Source organism: Pteropus alecto, unplaced genomic scaffold (assembly GCF_000325575.1).
Source record: "Pteropus alecto unplaced genomic scaffold, ASM32557v1 scaffold121, whole genome shotgun sequence".
Taxonomy (NCBI): Eukaryota; Metazoa; Chordata; class Mammalia; order Chiroptera; family Pteropodidae; genus Pteropus; species Pteropus alecto.
This window is the reverse complement of record NW_006434369.1, coordinates 9,088,549-9,109,489: the sequence shown is the minus strand read 5'-3', so window position 1 is coordinate 9,109,489 and position 20,941 is coordinate 9,088,549. Positions and strand designations below refer to the sequence as shown.

General features: G+C 35.9%; 2 pseudogenes; one reads left to right on the top strand and one right to left on the bottom strand.

Moving 5' to 3' along the window:
• Positions 1 to 9,903: 9,903 nt before the first annotated feature.
• On the bottom strand, positions 9,904 to 10,021 carry LOC112477709 (annotated as a pseudogene).
• Positions 10,022 to 20,363: 10,342 nt separating this feature from the next.
• On the top strand, positions 20,364 to 20,482 carry LOC112477681 (annotated as a pseudogene).
• The last annotated feature ends 459 nt before the right edge of the window (positions 20,483 to 20,941 follow it).

Here is a 20,941-nt window from a genome sequence, read left to right as displayed (position 1 = left end):
TTACCATGCACAGGTACAGGAAGTACCTAGGAGGCTTCCCCACAGCTCTGTATTATGCATATGTTTGTCTTGATCACATCCTGTACCCTCTTCACACCTCCCTTCTCTCAATTCTTCCCTGATAATGCTAGGATAGGAACATTCTGTTCCAAGCTCATTAGTCAAAAATGTTACCAGACTGCCCCGAAGAGGGTTTTCTCTGGTGTGGGCTCTCCCCAGTTGTGCAGAGAATCTGAAAATCATGCTGTCTTTATACTGAGTTCAACTCAGGATTGCATTTTCTCTCCTGTGTCTACCCACTAGTTAGATGATCTCTCACAATTCTGGCAAATTCACCAAAAATGCCCAAATTAATAGATATCCAACATATGAAAGAACTTGATGTCTTTCTGGGATAGTCATTCATGTACTCATTTTCCCAAATGGCTCAGGGTTTGACTTTGTCTTGCTGGGGAGAGTAGCCCTTCTAATGCTCTAAGTCAGAGGAGGGTAACATTTGTGCCTGCCTGCAGGCCCTTTGCGGAAATCTCCGAGAAAGCTAAAGGGTCAAGCATTTGATTCATCATTATTTATTAACTGTATATCAGATGCTGTACTTCAGACAAGTGATTCTCCAATTTTGCTGCATTTTGAAATCCCCTGGGGAGCTTACGCATAATTCTGATGCCCATTTTACAGTCCATGCCAAATAAATCTTTGTGGAAAAGACTCAGGCATCAGAATTTTTTAAAGTTCTCAGCAGATTCCAATGTCCAGTCAGGGTTGGAATCAGTATTTTTGACAGTGCTCCTCAATTTTAATGTGCAACCAAGTTTCCTGGATATCTTGTTAAAATGTGTATTTTGATTCAGTAGGCATAGGGTGAAGCCTGGATTCTAGATTTTCCTAAGGTTCATCATCAATGGTGATGCTGCCGGTCGCTGGTCTGCAGACCACATTTCTAATGGCGAGCAAAAAATTTCTTTCATTCCTTGATGTCTCAAACATTCCTACTCCTTAGCCTTTATACAGGTTTTTCCTTTTTCACTGGAACCACTTCCCTGGAAATCCCCAGCAAAGATTCCTTTTCATCCTTCGGTCTTTCAACTTTCCCCTGATCACTCAATATAGAATAATCTCTAACCTCTTTCTCTATAATCTCTACCACCATATTCTGTTTACTTACTGCTTAGACTTACACAATTGATAATTATTTATTTTTTTCCTTGTTTCCTTATTTTCTCAATGGTCCCTCCCAGTAGTATAAGTGCCAAGAAGCCAGAAACCACATCTATCTTCTATGTGAAATATACTCAGCACTTAGCACAGCATCTAACACAGAGAAATGGGTTGATAGATACTTGTTGAATGAATACAGGAGCCTGGCCAGGTTCATCAACTTTTTTAGAATTATTTTTTATTTCAGGTGAGACAAGAAGCAAAAGTGAGAATAATACAAAGATTTTCATGAGATAGAAGAGAATATCTTTGAGCATGTCTTATCTACCTCTTTTTCTAAGATGAACTTTGACTGAAGAAGTATGGTCTAGCTCAAGAGACTCAGACCCTTTCCTAAAAACTAGCTAGAGGGAAAACATTAGAAAAATCTATTGCCTTGCCCAGGGAAGTCACCCAATTTCTGTAAAAGGTTGAATCATCAGTTTGCCAGTATTATCTTTTCAACTCACTGCAGCTCACTAAGATAACATTAAGGTAAATAATCAACAGAGAAATGCCATAAACATCTCAGATATTGAGGTGACCTTGGAGCTGATTCCTTACAGAGGAATCTGATACCATATCAGAGGCCTTAACTTGCTAAGAGCAGAATCTTATCCTTGGCCAAATCTGGGACTGAGATGACAAGCACATCAAAGATCTTGTTTAACCCTTCATTTTAAGTTTAATTCATGAGAACACAGAAAATCCTATTGATTTTTCATGGGTGGTGTAGAGGTCATGTGTGGTCTTGGTAACCGGCCATGGAAAGCCTAAGAAGTAATCTGGTGGGATTAAGAGAAGAGAGACAAAATTTGTCCAGTCTCACAAAAGCCCAGGATGGGAGGAGAGAGATATTATTGTCCCCCTTTACTCTTGAGAAAACTAAAGCAGAGAAGGACTAATTGATCACCTAAAGTCACTAAGTTTGGAAATGTGGGGTAAAAGATTAAGACCAGAGCATCTCTGTTCCCAATTGAGGCCTCAATATACACAGTGATACAGTTTCTTTCTTCTTAAATTTACTACAAGTGATTTATGCATTATGTTTTCTTTAATTTTTCTAAATTGGGTATGATGAAATCTCAAGCCTGTTTCAAGCATATACATACTAAGGATAATTAATTTTTGTGTTTGTCTTAAGTATTTGTTTAGTTTTCATTTTGAAAAATCAGCTGTTATCATTGACCTTCTTGGTGCTGAGAATGCCCACGGGGTGTGTATGCTGCTGTTAGCGACACCACCTTTTCCACATTGTAGAATAATAAACCAAGAAAGGACACATATCATCTATGAATTTGATGACACAGCTTGAATAAGTGCCATGGTATTACTTAATTTGATCCACATGTGGAAAAGGAAGCTTTTGATAAAATTGTCCATCTCTTGCTCTCATTTCCAAGATCTGGAAGTCTCTATAGGGCCTAGAGTTGTGATAGTCTGGGTGATTAAATTTTTTGGAAGCCTCTACAAAAAAATTAAAAATAGATGTGTGCCACAGGAAGTCTATCTTTCCTTCAGCCATTCCATTCTAAATCCTAGGAAAAGGGATTGAAATTCATTTTGTTGTGGGCTCTAGGATAATCTTTGAAGAACAGGAGTTTGATCAGGGTACATCTTATGTTGCCAGTAAAGCTGAAGAATAAACCGCCTTGAGAGATTATAGAAGTCATAGGATCTCATCAATGAATACCACTTACTAACAGGCAGGATTCTTTAGAGGGCATCCCTATAGTCCTGTTGAGGAATGGAGAGCTCAGCTCTTTGGGAAAAGTCATTCTTTGTTGGTTCTAATTTAAAATTAGGTCTTCCTTAATTTGACCCTATGTCTGTATCACTCTAACTTTACACATGTATCTTAGTTTTACCTCTAAATCCTTCTTCTGAGTTTGGGTTTAATTTTTAAGTTTATAAATGAAAGAAGGACTTCTTCCCAACAACAATCCAGCAATCATTTGGAAACTTAAACAAAGGTATTAAGACCTGTCTTACTTAATGTTATTTTCTACACTTGGAATGTACATGATTTTTTTTTTTTTGTATATGGTTCTAGACCCCTCATGCTAGATGCCCTTCATACATTTATTTATTCATCATGAAATCACTTATTTAAACAATGCTCTATGTATTTTCTGAAATATACAGAAAGCAGAAGCACTGTTATTTTCCTTGCACCTTCAGTAAAGTAGGCTCTCTGTCTATTAGCTTCTTTATTATCAACTTTATTACATAGTCCTGATATGCTTTTAGCTGAGTCCACCTCTTTCTGGCTGTGACTGCAGAGATGTCTGTCAAAAAATTCATGATAGTTATCTTCAAATACATGTTAAAACTGTCTTGAGAGAGGGTGAAACTATAACAAATAGTTGATGCTGTAAAGAGGCAGATAAGCATAAAAAAAGATGGACAAAAAATTAGAGTTTAAAAGAGGTAGTAGGTTATCTTATGGGGTAGCAACTTTCCCTTCACTGGAATTTTATTAGATGCTGTTGAAGGGCTTCCCACCACTAGCAGTAGAAACTATAAGATTTGATTCAATTATTTGTCTGTGATTTTAGTTGTTGCTTTATCTTAAGATTTCTCCACTTTCTTTTTCAGTTATTTGGTGTCATTTTCAATAAGTGTAGTGAATAAGCCCTTCTCTGCTGCACTGGTAAATAAAGTAACCAGCCCACTTTTTGCTGCAGGGAGCCATCCACAGATGGCCTAGATAGAGACTGTACCATTTACTCGCTCTAGGCATGGCTCTAAGAGCTTTACATACATTTAATCTTGCGACTCTTCTAATAGTTTTATGGTTTTAGATCTTACATTTAGGTGTTTGATTCATTTTGAGTTAATTATTGTAGATGGTATAGGGTGAGGGTCCAACTATATTCTTTTGCAAGTGGATATCCAGTTCTCTCAACATCCATTGCTGTTCTTACCCCATTGAATGGTCTTGACACCCTTGTCAAAAATCATTTGATCCGATTTCCAGGTTTATTTCTAGGCTTTCTATTCCGTTACTCTAAATGGCTGTCTTTATGCTACTACCACACTGTTTTAATTATTCTAGCTTTGTAGTAAGTTTTGAAATCAGGAGGTGTGAGCCTCAAACTTGGTTCGTTTTCAAAATTTTTTTAGCTATTTGCAGTCCCTTGGGAGTCCATATGAACTTTAGGATGGATTTTTCTTTGGAAAAAAACACCACTGGGGTTTTGATAGGAATTGTACTGAATCTATAGATCACTTTGGGTAGTAGTGACACCTTAACAATACTAAATCTTCCAATCCATGAACACAGAATGTCTTTCCATTTTTTTGTCTTTAATTTACTTCAGCAATGTTTTGCAGTTTTTGGTGTATAAGTCTTTTGCCTCCTTGGTTAAATTTATTCCTATGTATTTTATTCTTTTTGATGTTATTGTAAATGGAATTGTTTCCTAAAGTTGCTATTAATATCTCATTTTATAGATGAGAATACTGAGGCACAGAGATGTTAAGAAACTTGCCCCATTAGCAGTAGTAGTAATGTTACCACCAAACTGTAAAGCCAGGATTTGAATTCACGCAGCATGACCCCAGAGTTGTGCTCTTGAGTGTCCCACTTCGTCGTTACTGTAGTAAGTAGACTAGACCCTTGAGGGCCTTCAGAATGGTGAAAAAGTCTAGCTGATTTACAGTGGAAAATCAGGATTTCTGTGGTTTCTGACCACTCCTCCCTGTCCTCTCTTCGCCCTTCCCAACTATTTCTTTCCAACATTTCTTTATGAAAGGGAGACAAATTGTAAACAACAGACCTTTAGCTTTCAAACTCTAGAAGCTTGATGAAAATTTATAGCCCATTCTCTTTAGAGTGCCCCCTTTCCTTCCTTCCTTAACTGGACTGTGAATAACTCTTATCTACTTTTATAAAAAAAATTTATTTTTTTACATTTTACTTCAATTTCCCAGAATAATTTCAATAAATGATTAGAAACTGGTTTGGAATACAGCAATAAATTTGAGCTGATCTTTGTAAAGCTTTTTAAGTTGAGCTTTGTAGTAGCGACTTTGGCATTTTCCTTATTATGGATATGTCTGGACTGTACAAGGATCTCTTTGTATAACCAACCTCAATAAACAGATGGGCCAAACAGAGATTTCATTTAAATCTGGCACAGTAGCACTAACCTACCTCAGATGTCAGACATGAATTAGTATGATAATCTCTTTCATAAACCCAGGTATCAAAGACATGAAAAAGCATGTGGGAATACCCTAATGTTTCACCTGTTTTATTAGGGCAAGGTTTCATGAACTCAATGGGGAATCCCCAAATGAGAGAAACTGGAAAAGTTTCGCAATTAAATGAGAAAATAATGGAGAGAGATAAAGAGCAGTGGTTCTTTATTCTTTTCTATCTTGTCCTTTATCCAATTAGCACCAAATTCTACTCATCTTTATTCCTAAATATCCTTTCAGTCTGTTCACTTTCTATCTCCATTGCCACTATCTCCATGCAGGCTACCATTATTATTTTCCCAAATTATTACTGCAGTCTCCTGACTGCACCTCTTCTTCCAGTCTCCTTCCCTCAAGAATGTGAGAGTTTGAAAGGAAAGCAGGTACAGGTGTGCAAAGGAGAAGGGGAAAAGAGAGCAAATGAGAGTCATACATATATTCATTTTGTTCACTAAAGATTTATTAAGCATTGGTCTGGGTCCTATGAATGCATCTCTTCACATGAAAACACTTGATCTTGAATACCACTTTCCTTTCTCTCTCTTCTTTCCATAATATGTATTTATTTCTTGTTCTTTAGCTAGAATTGCTTTTAAGATATTCTCTTTCTGGAGCACTAGCCCTCCTTATCCTGTTTATTAATTAAGGTCCACTCAGGAAAATGAAACTATTTTAGTTTTGGACAAATAAATATAATACAGGGAATTGATTATATAGATGATGAAAAAATTGAGAAAGCAAGCCGGGAGGTCAGCAACTCAGAGATTGCCAAGAACAAAAAATAATTACCCTCCTTAGGCTTGGAGAGATAATGTGAAAAGATGGTGTTACTTGATCCCAGAAACCGGGTAAATGCTAAAGTCTGAGCAAAAGCTGAGACCATGGAGAGAGAAGATATCTTGTGACACCTGGGGTCATAGAGGAGGTGCAGCCATTGCTTGAGATCATACTAAAAGAAAAAAAGAAGAGGACAAATACTGAACTTTTCCCCTTCTCTTACTGTCCAGTCTCCCACAGTGCTTCTTATTGGCTGAATTTACATTGAAGTCAGAAGAGAAAAGCCCTGGGAAATGTCAGTCCTTCTGATTGATACATGGCAAGGCAGAGAAGGGTAGAGGGGTGATTTGTATATTCAACTAATTTTCTCTTTTCAAGATTCAACTTAAATATCATATCATTTCTTCTGGAATACTTTCCCTATGGTCCTCTTATTACATTAATTATTTATTATAGATGCTCATTTAATTACTATTTTCTTAACTAATCTGTAAGGTCTCTTAGAGCAGCAGTCCCCAACCCTTTTGGAACTAGGGATCAGTGTGCCTATGAGAATCTAATTCCTGATGATCTGAGGTGGAGCTGAGGCGGTGATGCTAGCACTGGGGAGTGGCTGCAAATACAGATGAAGCTTCACTTGCTCGCCTACTGCTCACCTCCTGCTGCAAGGCCCAGTTCCTAATAGATCACAAAGCAGTACTGCTCCATGGCCTAGGGGTTGGGGACACTTGTGAGAGCATTCATAGTACCAATAACATAGTAATATAATAATAAAATATTTGTTGAATGAGAAAATAATCTTGATCATTGCCCTCCATAGAAGCTGTACCTGTATCCAAAATCATAGTGGAGATACTAAGACTCTTTCCTTAATATCAAATAGAAAAAGCAAATAAAAATATTAATAAAGATATAGATTATGTAAATAACAGTATTAACTGAGTTACTTTAATTGACAATAGAGAATATTGCACCTAAAATGATTACATTAACATTTTCAAGGGTACGCAGAATATTTTCTAAAATTGGCCATATGTTAGGCCTTAGGCCATAAAGAAAGCATCAAGGAAATTCAAAAGATTGAAATTATTCAGTGCTTTCTTTCACCGTATTGGAATTAAGCTAGAGATCAATAACAAAAGGATAAATGGAAATGTCCAATAGCCTGGAAATGAATACTTCTAAATAATCCACGAGTCAAAGAAAAGAACAAAATAGAAACTATAAAATATGTTAAATGAGTGATAACAAAGTTACAACACAAAAAACATGGAAATCCAGTTAAAGCAGTTATTGGAGGGAAATAATACCCTGAAGTACATATATTGGAAAGGAAAAAAGTTTGAAAAACAGTGATTTAAGTTTCCATCTCAAGAAAATATAAAAATAACAGCAAACTAAAGACAGCAAAGGAAAAAAATTTAAAAGATACTGAAAAGTAAGAATGAAATAGAAAAGAAGCAATTGAGAAAATCAACAAAGCCAAAATTTGTTTCTTTGCAAAAAAAAAAGATAGTAACATTAATAAAACCCTATTAAAAATGATCAAGTAAAAGAGAGAGAAAGTGCAAGTTATAAATCTCAGTGATGAAAAAGGGACATTAGTACAGATCCTAGAGACACCCCCAAAATAAGAAAATGCTATGTATGATTTTATTACAATAATTTGTTAGTTTGAATGAAATATATAAAAATCCTCAAAAAATAAAGCTTCTGAAGTATAAAGAGAAAATCTGCATGATATTGAAAAGGATAATACATCATACCAACTTGGATTTATTTACCACATTAACATCAGAGAAAAATCAATGATTATCATAATAGGTATAAGAGAAGCATTTAACAAAAACTCTTAATAAACTGTAAATAAAAAGGAACTTCCTTGGTTTGATAAAATTTAGAAAAACTTATAGCAGACATTATTTTGAATGTTGAAATATTAAACACTTTCCCCCTGAAATGAGAAGTAAAGTAACAATGTCTTTGTAAGCATGTGTAGAGTGCGTTGAATAGTGGCTGGAACAAAATAAACAATAAATATTAGCTATTTAGCAATTTTTGAAATTATTTGCTTAATTTCTTTCAACTAACTCTCTACTTTTTTATTACTATCTTTACTTATTTATGACTTTTCTTTTTATCTATTTGATTTGTGTTTAACTAGCTTTTGGTTTTGCTTGGATCTTATTTTAAAACTTGATTACATTTTTATCTTTTCTACTTTACTTTCTCTCTTTAATTTTTAAATTTATTTTTGATCTTTTTTATAGTAAAGTTTTTATTGTTAATTATTTACAAGTACCATTTTAACTATCTCCCAACAGTTTTTCTCTCCATATTTTTGCCAATATGTTCGTTGGTTACATTTTAATTTTGATAATCTGATCTTTTTAGTAGTAGTTCTCAAATTTTACCTATATACTTAGTTTTATTTCCTAACAAAGTAAAAGAAAAGTTATGGTTAGGATGTGTAGGAAAATAGAATCATTATACATTGTTGGTGGGAATGTAATTGGTATAGCCATTATGGAAAATATATGGAGCGTCCTCAAAAACTAAAAATAGGACTACCATATGATCCAGCAATCCTTCTTCTGGATATATACATAAAAGAAATGAAATCTGCACCTCAAAGAGATATCTATGCTCTCATGTTCATTGCAACATTATTCACAATAGCTAAGATAAGGAAACAACCTAAGTGTCCACTGACAGATGAATGGATAAAAAATTGTGGTATGCATATACCATGGAATATTATTCAGCCTTAAAAAAGGAGATCCTGCTATTTGCAACAATGTGAATGAACCCGGAGGACAATATACTAAGTGAAATAAACCAGGCACAGAAAGACAAAAATTACGTGATCTCACTTATATGTGGAATCTGAAAAAGTTGAATACATAGAAGCAGAGAGTAGAATGGTGGTTACCAGGGACCAGGTGGTAGGTTGAATGGAGGACTGCTGGTCGAAGAATGCAGGATAGCAGTTACATAGGATGAATAAGTCTAGAGATCTAATGTATAGCATGATGATTAAAGTTAATAATACTGGCTAATACTGAATACTAGAAATTTAATGAGAGAGTAGATTTCAGGTGCTCTCACACCTGAAATCTTGACTGTAGTAATTACTTGACTGTAGTAATTACTTCACACCTGAAATCTTGACTGTAGTAATTAGCTTGACTGTAGTAATTACTTCACTGTATATATGTGTATCAAATTATCCTGCTGTACACCTTAAATGCATACTATTTTCATTAATAAACACTGTCTCATATGCAAAAAATCCCCAAACAGAACAAGATAAAACAAGCCATTAATCAGTATCTTTATCTGCCTCCCTATACAAGACAATGTCTGAGTATGTTATTACTTCTTTCTAATCACCTCACATTTCATGATAGAGATGTATAGAAATTTAGGTTTAGTGCAATTTAAACATGAAAGAAAAAAATTAGTGCTGTAAATATTAATTATATTTCTTTTCAACATTTCCTTAGGCTTACAATGATTTTAGATCACTCTCTTCATTCCTTTTTGAACCTATTACTTCCTTTAGTGTTCATTCTTTTTTGCTCAGAAGTACATATTTTATTATTGTTTTGATGAGCAAGTCATTGTATTTACTTTTTTTTTTCAGTCGAGGCAACCCTTGATTGATCTCACAGATTGCAAGGACTTTATCAGCTTACAATCCCTTATTTTTTTTACTTTTTGTGCCTATAGCACCTGGTCTTCCTAGTGGTCTCCCATCCAAGTACTAACCAGGCCCAACCTTGCTTAGCTTCCAAGATCAGACAGAATCAGGCTTGTTCAGAGTAGCATGGCAGTAGACTGTATCTACTTTTATATATGAAAATCTCCTTATTTTTCACTTATTCTTAAATCATAGTTTCACGCAGTCAGGAAATCTAGGGTCACATTTTTTGTTTTGTTTTGTTTTGTTTTGTTTCTTTAATACACTAAAGGTTTTCTACTGATTTTAGCCATATGTTTCTCCTAATGAGAAGGTAGATGGCAACCTTTGTCTCTCTCTCTCTCTTTCATAGATACCATCTCTTTTCTGTTCAGTAGCTTCACTATAATTATTCTGGTTATGAATTTATATTTACTCATCTTTCTTGGTATATGCTAGAATATTTTTTCAAACTGAAGACTCATGTTTTTCTTTACTTCAGTAAAAATTTCAGCCATTTTCTCTTGGATTATTGTCTCCCATTCTTTCTCTTTTCTTGTTGTTGCACTGTTAGTAAGTAAAACTGATTTTATCCGTCATGTCCTGACATATTTTTCTGCGACATTTTCTCACTTCTACACTTCAATTCATCATCTTCTCTTTAGCTTTGTTCATTCTAATACATATCATAATCATTAAGTTTTATTTCTAATACTACATATTTCTTCCTTAAGATTTACAACTAAGTGGTTCTTATTTTACAAACTTATGTTTTTTATTTTGTTTTTGCTTTAAAATATTACTTTTCTTATCTCATTGAGAATTTTAAACACCCTTTTTAATTTTAGAATAAAATGCTTAATGTTTAATTCATCACAAATACAACATAAATGGAGGATTTTCTTAATTCAAATCAGTTTTAATTTTATTATGAGTCAGTAATATTTTTAAAAGGTGACATGCTTGAATCATGAGTTATATTTTGTACCAGTCTTATAGTAGATAAAGGAATAGAGGCATGTTACGAAAAGGCTATTATTCAAGATTATCTAATTTTCTTCCAATTTTTTGTTTATATAATAGGTTATAAATTTATCAAAGTTTTTTCTTTTAATTTTTCAAGTTAATTTTTCATCAGTATTTTAAGCGGATTAATTGAAATTGAAACATACTTATTTTAAAGTCCTTTTCAGAATGACTATTTATTCTTATTCCTTCAGGTATAAATTCTCCAACTTGTTGCTTTGATTGACTGCCTTTTATAGTCCTTACCTTATTTGTGTACTTTCTAAATTTTAAGAATCACCATCCCTTTGGATTTTCTCTTTCTTTTGGACAGTTCTCTGACTGCTTAAGCCTCTAGCCTCACAGATAACATGCTTGAATCAGTGGCTATGCTTTAGGTTCTCATTCTGTATATGTGGTAAAATTTAGTGCCCGGCATCCTTACATGGTTCAAATCCAGTTTCAGAATTCTGAATCCACTCTCAGACATTTTGGATTTGAGAATTCTTTGTTGTGGGGGTCTGTCCAGTATATCGTAAGATATTTAGCAGTATTGCTGGACTCTGCCCACTAAATGCCAGTAGTACCTACCTCCAGCAGTGACAACAAAAATGTCTAAAGACATTGCCAAATGTCCCTTAGGGGAAGGGGGACAAATTTCCCCCTGTGGAGGAAATCAGATCAGGAGCCTGTGCTCTATTCTCAGGGACAATGTAGTTTTAATTATCACAGTAATCCAAAAGGGTAAAGTGATATTCAAAGTGTTTGGCCCACAGGGATCTGTAGTGATAGCTGATTGATCATGGGATTCCAAAGAATGATATTAATGGGCAGCACACTAAAGTACTCCATGACATATATTGGTAGAAAAATTCTAGGTCTGATGGGCAGAAATATAACTCTAGTTGCCATAGTGGGTATTCATAGCTTCTTATTTATTTCTCAAACCTAAGCTGGTTTATAAATTTTGAACCTGTATACTGAAAGAGAGGCCAAATTCCTTTGAGAAAAGATTCTGCAATGATGTCACAAATGTATACTGTGAACCTTCTTCCATGACCATTTATCATGACAACTGTGCACTTGGGAAAGGGAAGTATCCAAAATAATGATCTGAGATGATTGGATACTGGCTCTGATACTAATCTTTGGAAATCTAAAATATGAACCCAATCCACCAGTCAGAGTGGGGTTTATGAGATCAGCTGACAGAGTTTTGTCTAACAGTGAAGAAGAATCATAGAACTATTCTGTAGTTATTTCCTCAGTCATAGAATATGTAGTGGGAATAGATATGCTTACCAACTGGCAAAATTCCCACACTTATTTCTCAACCTTTACAGTGAAATCTACTGTTGTAGAAAAGGCCACATGGAAGCCCTTGGGATTGGCCCAATACCACCTAGCCAAGATAGTAAATCAAAAGCAGTCTAACATACCTAGGGGAATTGTAAGATTAGTGCCAGTTCAGGTAGGGCTGATCTGGTATAGATCTACATTTATTCATGAGAAGTGACTGATGAGTTAATCTACAGGATAGAAACTTAAAAAATTAAAATATTTGTGCAAGAAGTTCTGGAGGAAGTGGTAGTTAGATGAAATTTTGGAATAGGCACAGAGTATGTAGATATTTGTGTCCCACATGAATGTCCAGACAGTACCCATTTCAGAGACTCTCAATAATCTGGTAGTCAAGATAAATCACTCCGTGGATCTCAGCCTCTTTTTCCCATCACCCTGCAATCCTACACAATGGGACATTAAGGCCTATGCTTAGAACTTAATGGATTCACTAGAATACCTCTGAGTACTGCTCTCTTGCCCAGCAGTTTTGGTAAAGGAAAACTGTTGCAACCCAATAAACACAGGGTGACTAAGCACTCATATCCCGCAAAAATTAAGGTTTAATTACACCTTCAAAGAAAACCCTGTCAGACTAAATTGAATGTAAAGGAACATGGGATGGGTAGTAAAAGAAGGTGAATATATTTATCAACTTGGTCTTCTGAGCAGCTATGAAAGTAGAATTATTAATTGATTCTCACCTCCTCCACTGTCTTACACCTTATATAATGAATTGTGACAGTAATGTATGTTTTAAGTTTCCAGTGGAAGTATGACTGAATTTATCCTAAGAGGATACAGCAATTACTAGGACTGTGTGTGTCTCTTGTGTCGGGATCATAATGTTTTTCATGCACAGGACAAAAGTAGATGCCAAAGGGCAAAAGAAGATAACTGAATATTTTATTTTGCCCATCAAATCCACTCTCTACCATTCCCCATCTTACTCTGTGCCCAGAGAGGCTTACTTTTAGAGACAATATTAATGGGCATCCCTACCTTTTGCCTTTTTGTTGGATTTGGCCTATAGAAGTCCCCAGCAGGAGTCCAGAGGGCAAGAAGAGTGAAGTCAGAGTATTTATTCCCCTATCTTCCATCCTGGAGGTAGGTTGCATTGTTCTACTTAAGGATCTAGTTCTTATTAGGAGATTCCCTGGCTTCTAGTAAATGCTCTTTCTCTGTCTCCTTCAGGTCTAGAAGTGATAATGGCCCCTGATGTTGCCCTGGGTTAATATACTACCCCTATTGGCTTCCCTAAACTCTGCATGCAACCTTTTTAATTAGGCTTCTTAGCAAATTCCTCTTAATTACGCATTTGGATATACCATATTTTCTGTAAGGATGCTAATTGACATACTAACATTTTACATTTCCTCTCAAAATGTTTCTTATTAATGCATTCCAAATCTTGACATATGGCATACTACCTACCCAGTTACCTGGGCCAGATCTCTAGGTTACACTGTGATATATTCTTTTCCTCTAAGCCCTCAGAGCTTATTTATACCAATTCTCTTCTTTAACATCTCTTTATACCTACTGTGCCCACTGACTACTATTTGCAACAATTTCCTAAAATAACTACCTTTCTTGGTATTATGCTCACACATCCATCCTACACACTGTTGCATTTCAAAAATGCAGAACTGAGCACATCTCATAACTTAAAACCCTTTGATGTACTTTCCTCATGCACAGGTTTATATCCAAAGTCCTGAGCATGACATGAAAGAGTCTTAAAGGTCCAGATTTGTCTGCCTCTCTTCTTTCATTTATACAGTATGCTTTAGACACACTGAAGTGGTTGACATTTTGAGAACTGACTAGGCTGGTTCATGTCAAAATGCTTTTGTTTATGCTGATAGCCCTGCTCAGCAGGCATTTCTTGACCTTGTCTACCTGTTAAACATATAATCATTTTTCCAGACACAATTCAAATATCAACCTCTCTATGTATCCTTTCTTGACTTACTTGAAAATCATGTAGAATTTATGTCAATACTAACATTCATTTGTCAATAAATATTTATAATTACTATATACATCCCACACTATTCTATCTTTGAAGATATAGCACTGAACGAAAAAAGGATGTACCCTATTCTCTTAGAATTTGCAGTATATAGAGATAAAGATAATAATAAAAACAGTTAAATATATACTATGAAGTTTCTGATTAAGGCTGGTAAATAACATGAAGCAAATTAAGGAGTTATGGGATTCTAGGAAGAAATGTTATTGTATATAAGATGGTCAAAGTAAGTGTCATTGATAAGGTGACATTTGAGCAGAGATCTGACTGAAGTAAGGGAGCAAATTGTGTGGGTAACTGAGAGAATAGCATGCTAGACAGGGAACCAATGATTTCAAAAGGCCAGTGTCAAGTATGCACTTGACACTTTAAAGAATAGTAAGGTGGTCAATGTGGTGGAAATATGTGACTGATGTAGAGATTCATAGGAAATGAGATCAGAGATATAGGAAACTTGGAAGAAGCTTAGACTTCACTCAGAAAATGATGGGGAGCCATTTTGAGTGGAACACTATGACTTATATTTTAAAGGATCACTCTGACTCTGTGCTGAGAGTAATCTGTAGCTCAACTAGGGCAGAGACTAAGAGGCCAGACAGAAAGCTATTGTAGTAATCCAGAAAAGTTTGATGGTGATGTAGACCAGGGTGGTGGCAATGAAGGTGGTGGTGAGAAGTTCTTAAATTTAGGATATATTTTAAAATTAGAACCAACAGGCATATTGAAGGATTAGATGTGAAGGAATTCAAGAGGCACACACACAGGGAGATAGAAGAAGAGAGGAAGAGAGGCAGAGAGGGAGAATAATAATTTCAAGGTTTTAGATTGAACAACTGAGAGATTGGAGTTGCTATTTCCTGCCATGTGGAATCCAGCAGAAGGAGCAGCTTTGAGCAGTGAATAAGGAGTTCAGTTATGGACATATTAAATTTGAGCTGCACATTATGTATCTCAGTGGGGATTTCAGGTAGACAGTTGAATGAATATATGTCTGCAATTCATGTTAGAGATTTGGGATAAAGACTTATAGTTCATAAAGATCTCTAGTTTTCTGTAATAACGCCTATGATATTCTATCTTAAGTAAACTAAACTCCTTAAGGCCAGCAAGTGCATCTGACTCAATTCCGTATTCATAGGTCCTAGACCAATGCTTAACAAATGTTTACTGAACAAAACGAATGTGTGCGTGACTCTCATTTGCCCTCCTTTCCCCTTCTCCTTTGCATATCAGTACTTGATTTCCTCTCTAACTCTCATCTTGAGGGAAGGCGACCTGCTGGCCCATCTAGTTACTCTTATGATCCAGTAAGCCCAGTAGGTTCTCCAGATATATTTGTTACATTTAATTAGTTATCCCATACTCTAGTCAGCTCAATTTACATCTGCGTTTAGGACACGCTTTTTAGATAAACAGGCACTATTATAATTTTGATATGGGCTTCCCTGCAAACTGCATCTCCCTCCGTCTCTGGGTACTATTTAAATGTCAGGCAAAATTAAATATAGAGGCATTTACTCCATACCCAAATACAATTGACTTTAGCATGCTCAAATATTATTGATAGTATTAATATTCCCTCATTTTAGAGTGTCTTATAATTTCCAAAGACCTTTTGTATGCCTTTTCTCCTATAATTTTTATAACCATTCTGTGACAAAGGGCCAGTGAGGATATGACCTGCCAAATACCACACAATTATTAAATGGTAGGGCTTGGACTCAAATCTGTTTTTTGTTACTCTAATTTCAAGGCTCCTCTCTCCACACAATCTTGTCTTCCTTGTCTCTATATTTTTCATGCACTATGTTGAATTTTAAAACTCTACTTTCTACTGAAGACTATTGTAAGATATATTCTGACTCTGTATCATGATAACTTTTAGAGCAATTAAGAAAACATACATGGTGAAGTTTGAAGATGATTCCTTACAACTATTAGAATGGTTATTGTAAAAAAAGAAGAAAAAACAGCACAAGATAACAAATATTGGTGAGGATGCGGAAAAATTGGAACCCTTGTGCACTGTTGGTGCAAATATAAATTGATGCAGCTGGTATGGAAAAGAGTATAATGGTTTCTCACAAACTAAAAATAGAATTATGATCTGATCCAGCAATCCTAATTCTGAGTATTCACTGAAAATATTTGAAATCAAGATTTGAGGAGATATGTACACTCCCATGTTCATTGCAGTGCTATTTATAATATCCAAGTACTAGAAATAACATAAATGTCCATTAATGGATGAATAGATAAAGAAAATGTGACAATACACTCATACACACAAATACAATTCAGCCAAACAAGGAAAGGAAATCCTTTTACATGCTACAGCACAGATGGACCTGGAGGACATTATACTAAGTGAAATAAGCCTGTCATGGAAGAACAAATACTATAAGATTCCACTTATGTGAAGTATCTAAAAGAACCAAACTCATAGAAACAGAGTGTCAAACGGTGATTGCCAAGGGCTGGTTGGAGAATAGAATGTAAGGGCTGTTGTTCAATGGGTATAAAGTTTCACTTATGTAATATGAATAAGTTCTGGAGATCTGTACAACATTGTATCTATACTTTCCAATACCGTATTGTACGGTTAACGTTTATTAAGAGGGTAGCTCTGAAGTTGAATGTTCTTACCATAGTTAAAAAAATTAGAGGTTGCCCAGAATAGAGAATGTAGGACTCTACTTTTCTGATAAAATGCTGGGAGGATCACTGATTTGCAAAGCAGGTTATAAGCATTCGGCATTAGCAGTGTGGTCACCTTGGCACAGACCTTTGACAAACGAAAGAGATAACATTGTAGGGCCTTAACGGGTGATTTTTGTTTTCACGTTTTCAGTTGCAATTTTTTAGGCAAGGCTTGGAATAGGACACATAAACTGCTGTTTACTGAGTTACATGTTCCAAAATGTAAAGCTGATGTCATTGTTTGCTGCTTTTTCTACCAGGCAGTCTCATTTTTCTTTCTTTCTCAGAAAAATCTCCCACTCAGCCTGCCCCCAAAAGCTACTTGGCCTTTCTTCCGTCGATATTTCCCTTGTGGATTTAGAAAAGAACCCTTGAAAAGAGGTGGGGTCGACACCATGGCTTCTGCTTTTATCTCGAACATTTGTCTTTTCAGATTCAACATTCAGAGCATTTTCTGTCTCTCTTAAATTTGCTGTAGTGCCAGACAGATAGCAAAGGAGGCTGTTTGGATTGCCTACAAGATACAAACAACATAGCATCCACATAAGACATAGAGTATTGAGTGCTGAAGCATCCAGGCCTTTCTCCCTCTCTCTGAGGGGGTCTTCATGAGTGTGTTTACTCTCTCCAGTGAGGAAGATATGAAGAGGTCTATGTATAAAGCATAACCAACCTTCCACACGTCAGGAATGCTTCCATGATCTGTTAGCACAAAACTGCTGGAAGAGGACCAATGTACCCTGGCACTGTAGTCTCACGCCATTATAGCACATTGCAGAAACTTTCCCGGGAGAAGCTCTGAGTTGTCCGCTGTTGCAGAGTTGCAGCTTTATTCCATTCAGCTGATGGAGATTTGTCCATGATTGAGGCATCCTTCTCTTCATGATGCTCACCAGGTTGGACTGCACTGGGGATGTGACACCTGGATCATTCTCGGAGTCAGATCTCTAATTGTAGTTGCACATCCACCCAGACTTCATCTCTTCTCCTCCCCACTTTCCTAGTGAGTGTGTCCAATTCTGGCAGCTAGATTGCAAGTCTGAATTATGCTATCTTCCTGGTCATCCATGTCATCCTTCTGCTTGACAGTTGCCTTGCTGGCTCCTTTTACCAGTTTGCTCAGGTCAGGATCATTTTGTTGACCCTGTTGAGCTAAAATAACCGGCAAAATTAGGAAACTCCTGCATTTTTACAAAAAACTTTCATTCAATCATGGCTTCTCTTGGAGGCTTGGTTGTTGAGGTCAGAATTTTAATGGTGTCCATTACAAGGTGTCTTCAGTAGAGATAATAATGCTATAGGTGTTTGAATGCTATTATAGTCTTAACTAGAATCTAAAACAATACAACTCTACTATTGTATTCATTCTCTGCATCAATATTTCATGGAGATCCAAGTAGTGTGAATTTTATTTTTTATTTAACATTTTTACAGAATATAAAAATTTTACACATCTAAATTTTAAATTATCTTAATACTTTCTTTAACTTTTATGGATCTGCCTACCTCTTACTTTGGTTAATTCTCTAGAAATGATAAAGATGGAAGGGGTATTGTAAATTGTAGGGACACATGAGGACTAGGTCTCATATTTGCCACAAAGAGCAGATGTTTATGATCTATAGTAGTGGGCCAAACACTAATTAGATATTTAGGTCCTGTCTTGGTCTTGTTCTCTAGAATTGGGTAAAATAATAATCCTGTACCTTTCTTGTTCTCCAAACTTCACATTTTTAATTTTCTCTGACTGCCATCTCCTGGTTTCTTTTAGAACCCATACCTTTGTCCTGAGGAAATTTGAGAAACATAAGCTTCTAATTTTACCAGATCGGAGAATTCACAAGTAAAAGAGACTGTGAAAAACATGGGCTCCTTGTATAATGGGAGCTAATATATATTTTTAAGAATCTAATGTGACTAGAAGCATTTTTTAAATGGTTCCTTTCAAATTTATTTTAACAAAGTGTGTACAAATTTATATATATTCCAACACATGTGCAAAGCATGAGCCTGCTGGGTGAGGCCAGGATCTTGTGAAATGGCCAAAGCCTCCTTGTTCTTTCATGCACACTACTCTGTGAGAGGAATAAACCCCTGGGAGAGTCTTATTACCATTTTCACTCTCAGAAAATAAATAAATGTACTCAGAAAAAAACAAATGTAAATAATCATAATAACAGAAACATAAAGCATTGTAGAGCCAGCATTGTAACTTCTTCAAAATTTAAAGTAAGAACTGTAGAAAATTAAGGGGGAGGGGGGAGATAAAGAACTGTGGATAATTGAATTCCAGTGGGTAATATCATAGATTTCTGTCTTGAATTCCTATATCAAAGGGAATTTATCTATATGCTGGTACATCATCCATTCCTTGGAAACTTACAGCTATTGTTCTTATACACTATCCTAGTTAATTATTAATTTTTAACCTATCTGACAAAGATTGTGAGATTGTCCTGTAGAGATGATAAAATCCCATTCTCTTCTATTTAAAATGCATCAAAGATCAAGATTACCTAGATTAGTCCAGGTTATAAAACAAGACTATTAAAGATACTCTCTGAAACACACTCACTGCCACCAACACTCACATGGTCATGTATTTAAGAACACATGTATACACAGGCACACATGTGTGCATGCATACACATGCACTATTTCAGGGGCTGAAAGTAGGATAATTCAGTTCTTTCCCAAATATACCATGTGCTCTATGCATACTCCTCATACTAGAGCTTATCTGTTAGTGGTTCAGTTGAAGGAGATGAAAAAAGAAGTGGCATTTTAGGAGTCTGTCCTGAAGATGATCAAGATGGACTGCTTAGTGGGCACAGTAGAAGATCTTTTGTTGTACATAGCAAACAGACAGCAATAGGCCCTCACCCTCACTCCCCTCCCTTGGTTCCTGGCTCGTTAACTCTGCTTCAACTACTTCCTGAGGTTGCTCGTACTTGGCACTGCATAGAATCTTATTTGTAATATGTGGAAATTTACTCCTGATCTGGGCTGCCCTCTTTTAATTACTAGTGCTCTGAATGCTCCATAGGGTTATATAGTAGGTATACTAAAGGCATATTATCATTTATTATTCTCAATTATTCTAAGAGTTATATACTATTATAATTTCCATTCAACTGTTGAGGGGATTGAAGTTAAAGAGGTTACCCTGGCCTCAGTCTATGGGCTAGTGAATAGTTTGATTTTGGGTCTATTGGATCCTGCTTCTAACTCCTATGTAGACTATCTCCAGAGTTCTGAAATCTAGCCTGGACAAAAGGTATTATCTGTCTCCATCCTAAATTTAAATTAAGGTGGAAAGAGAGAGAAGCTTACATTCTTATTAAGTTTCTCTACTAGCCTAACCTCCAGAATAACCAGAGTATCTTCCTTTACAAAAAACCCTTATTCAAGAATTTTTCTGTCTGTGTCCATGCCACCCTGGACATGCCTGATCCTGTCTGATCTTGGAAACTAAGCAGGGTCGGGTCTGGTTAGTACTTGGATGGGAGACCTCTAAGTAAGATCTGGTGCTGTAGGCATAAAGAAAAAAAAAAGTTTTCTGAGCCACTACAGCCTGAGGTTTAATAGGATTATAAGTAACAGCAATAAAACAGAAATCTATGGTTTAGCACCCACTAGTATCCCAGTGTAAATACACATTAATTTTAGACTATAATAAAAAATAAAAAGCATTTATTTTAGTAAAAGGAGCTGTAGCCTCAGAGACACAAATTCAGGTAGCAACTTAAATTGTGTCCCTTGGAGACAAAGGAGAAGCCACTTTTTATAGCAAAAGTTCCCACCTAGATTCCTGATTAGGTCTGTTTTATGTAAATGAAATATCTAAATTTTGCAGTTCTGATTGGACAGGGTAGGTCTCAGTCCATTGGTTGAAAGATGAAACCAGGGCTTTCCTGGAGTGGCTGACTCCAGGAAACAGGCAGGGCACAGTGTGGGTGTAAACAGGCAGGGCACAGTGTGGGAAGCCGAGAATTCAG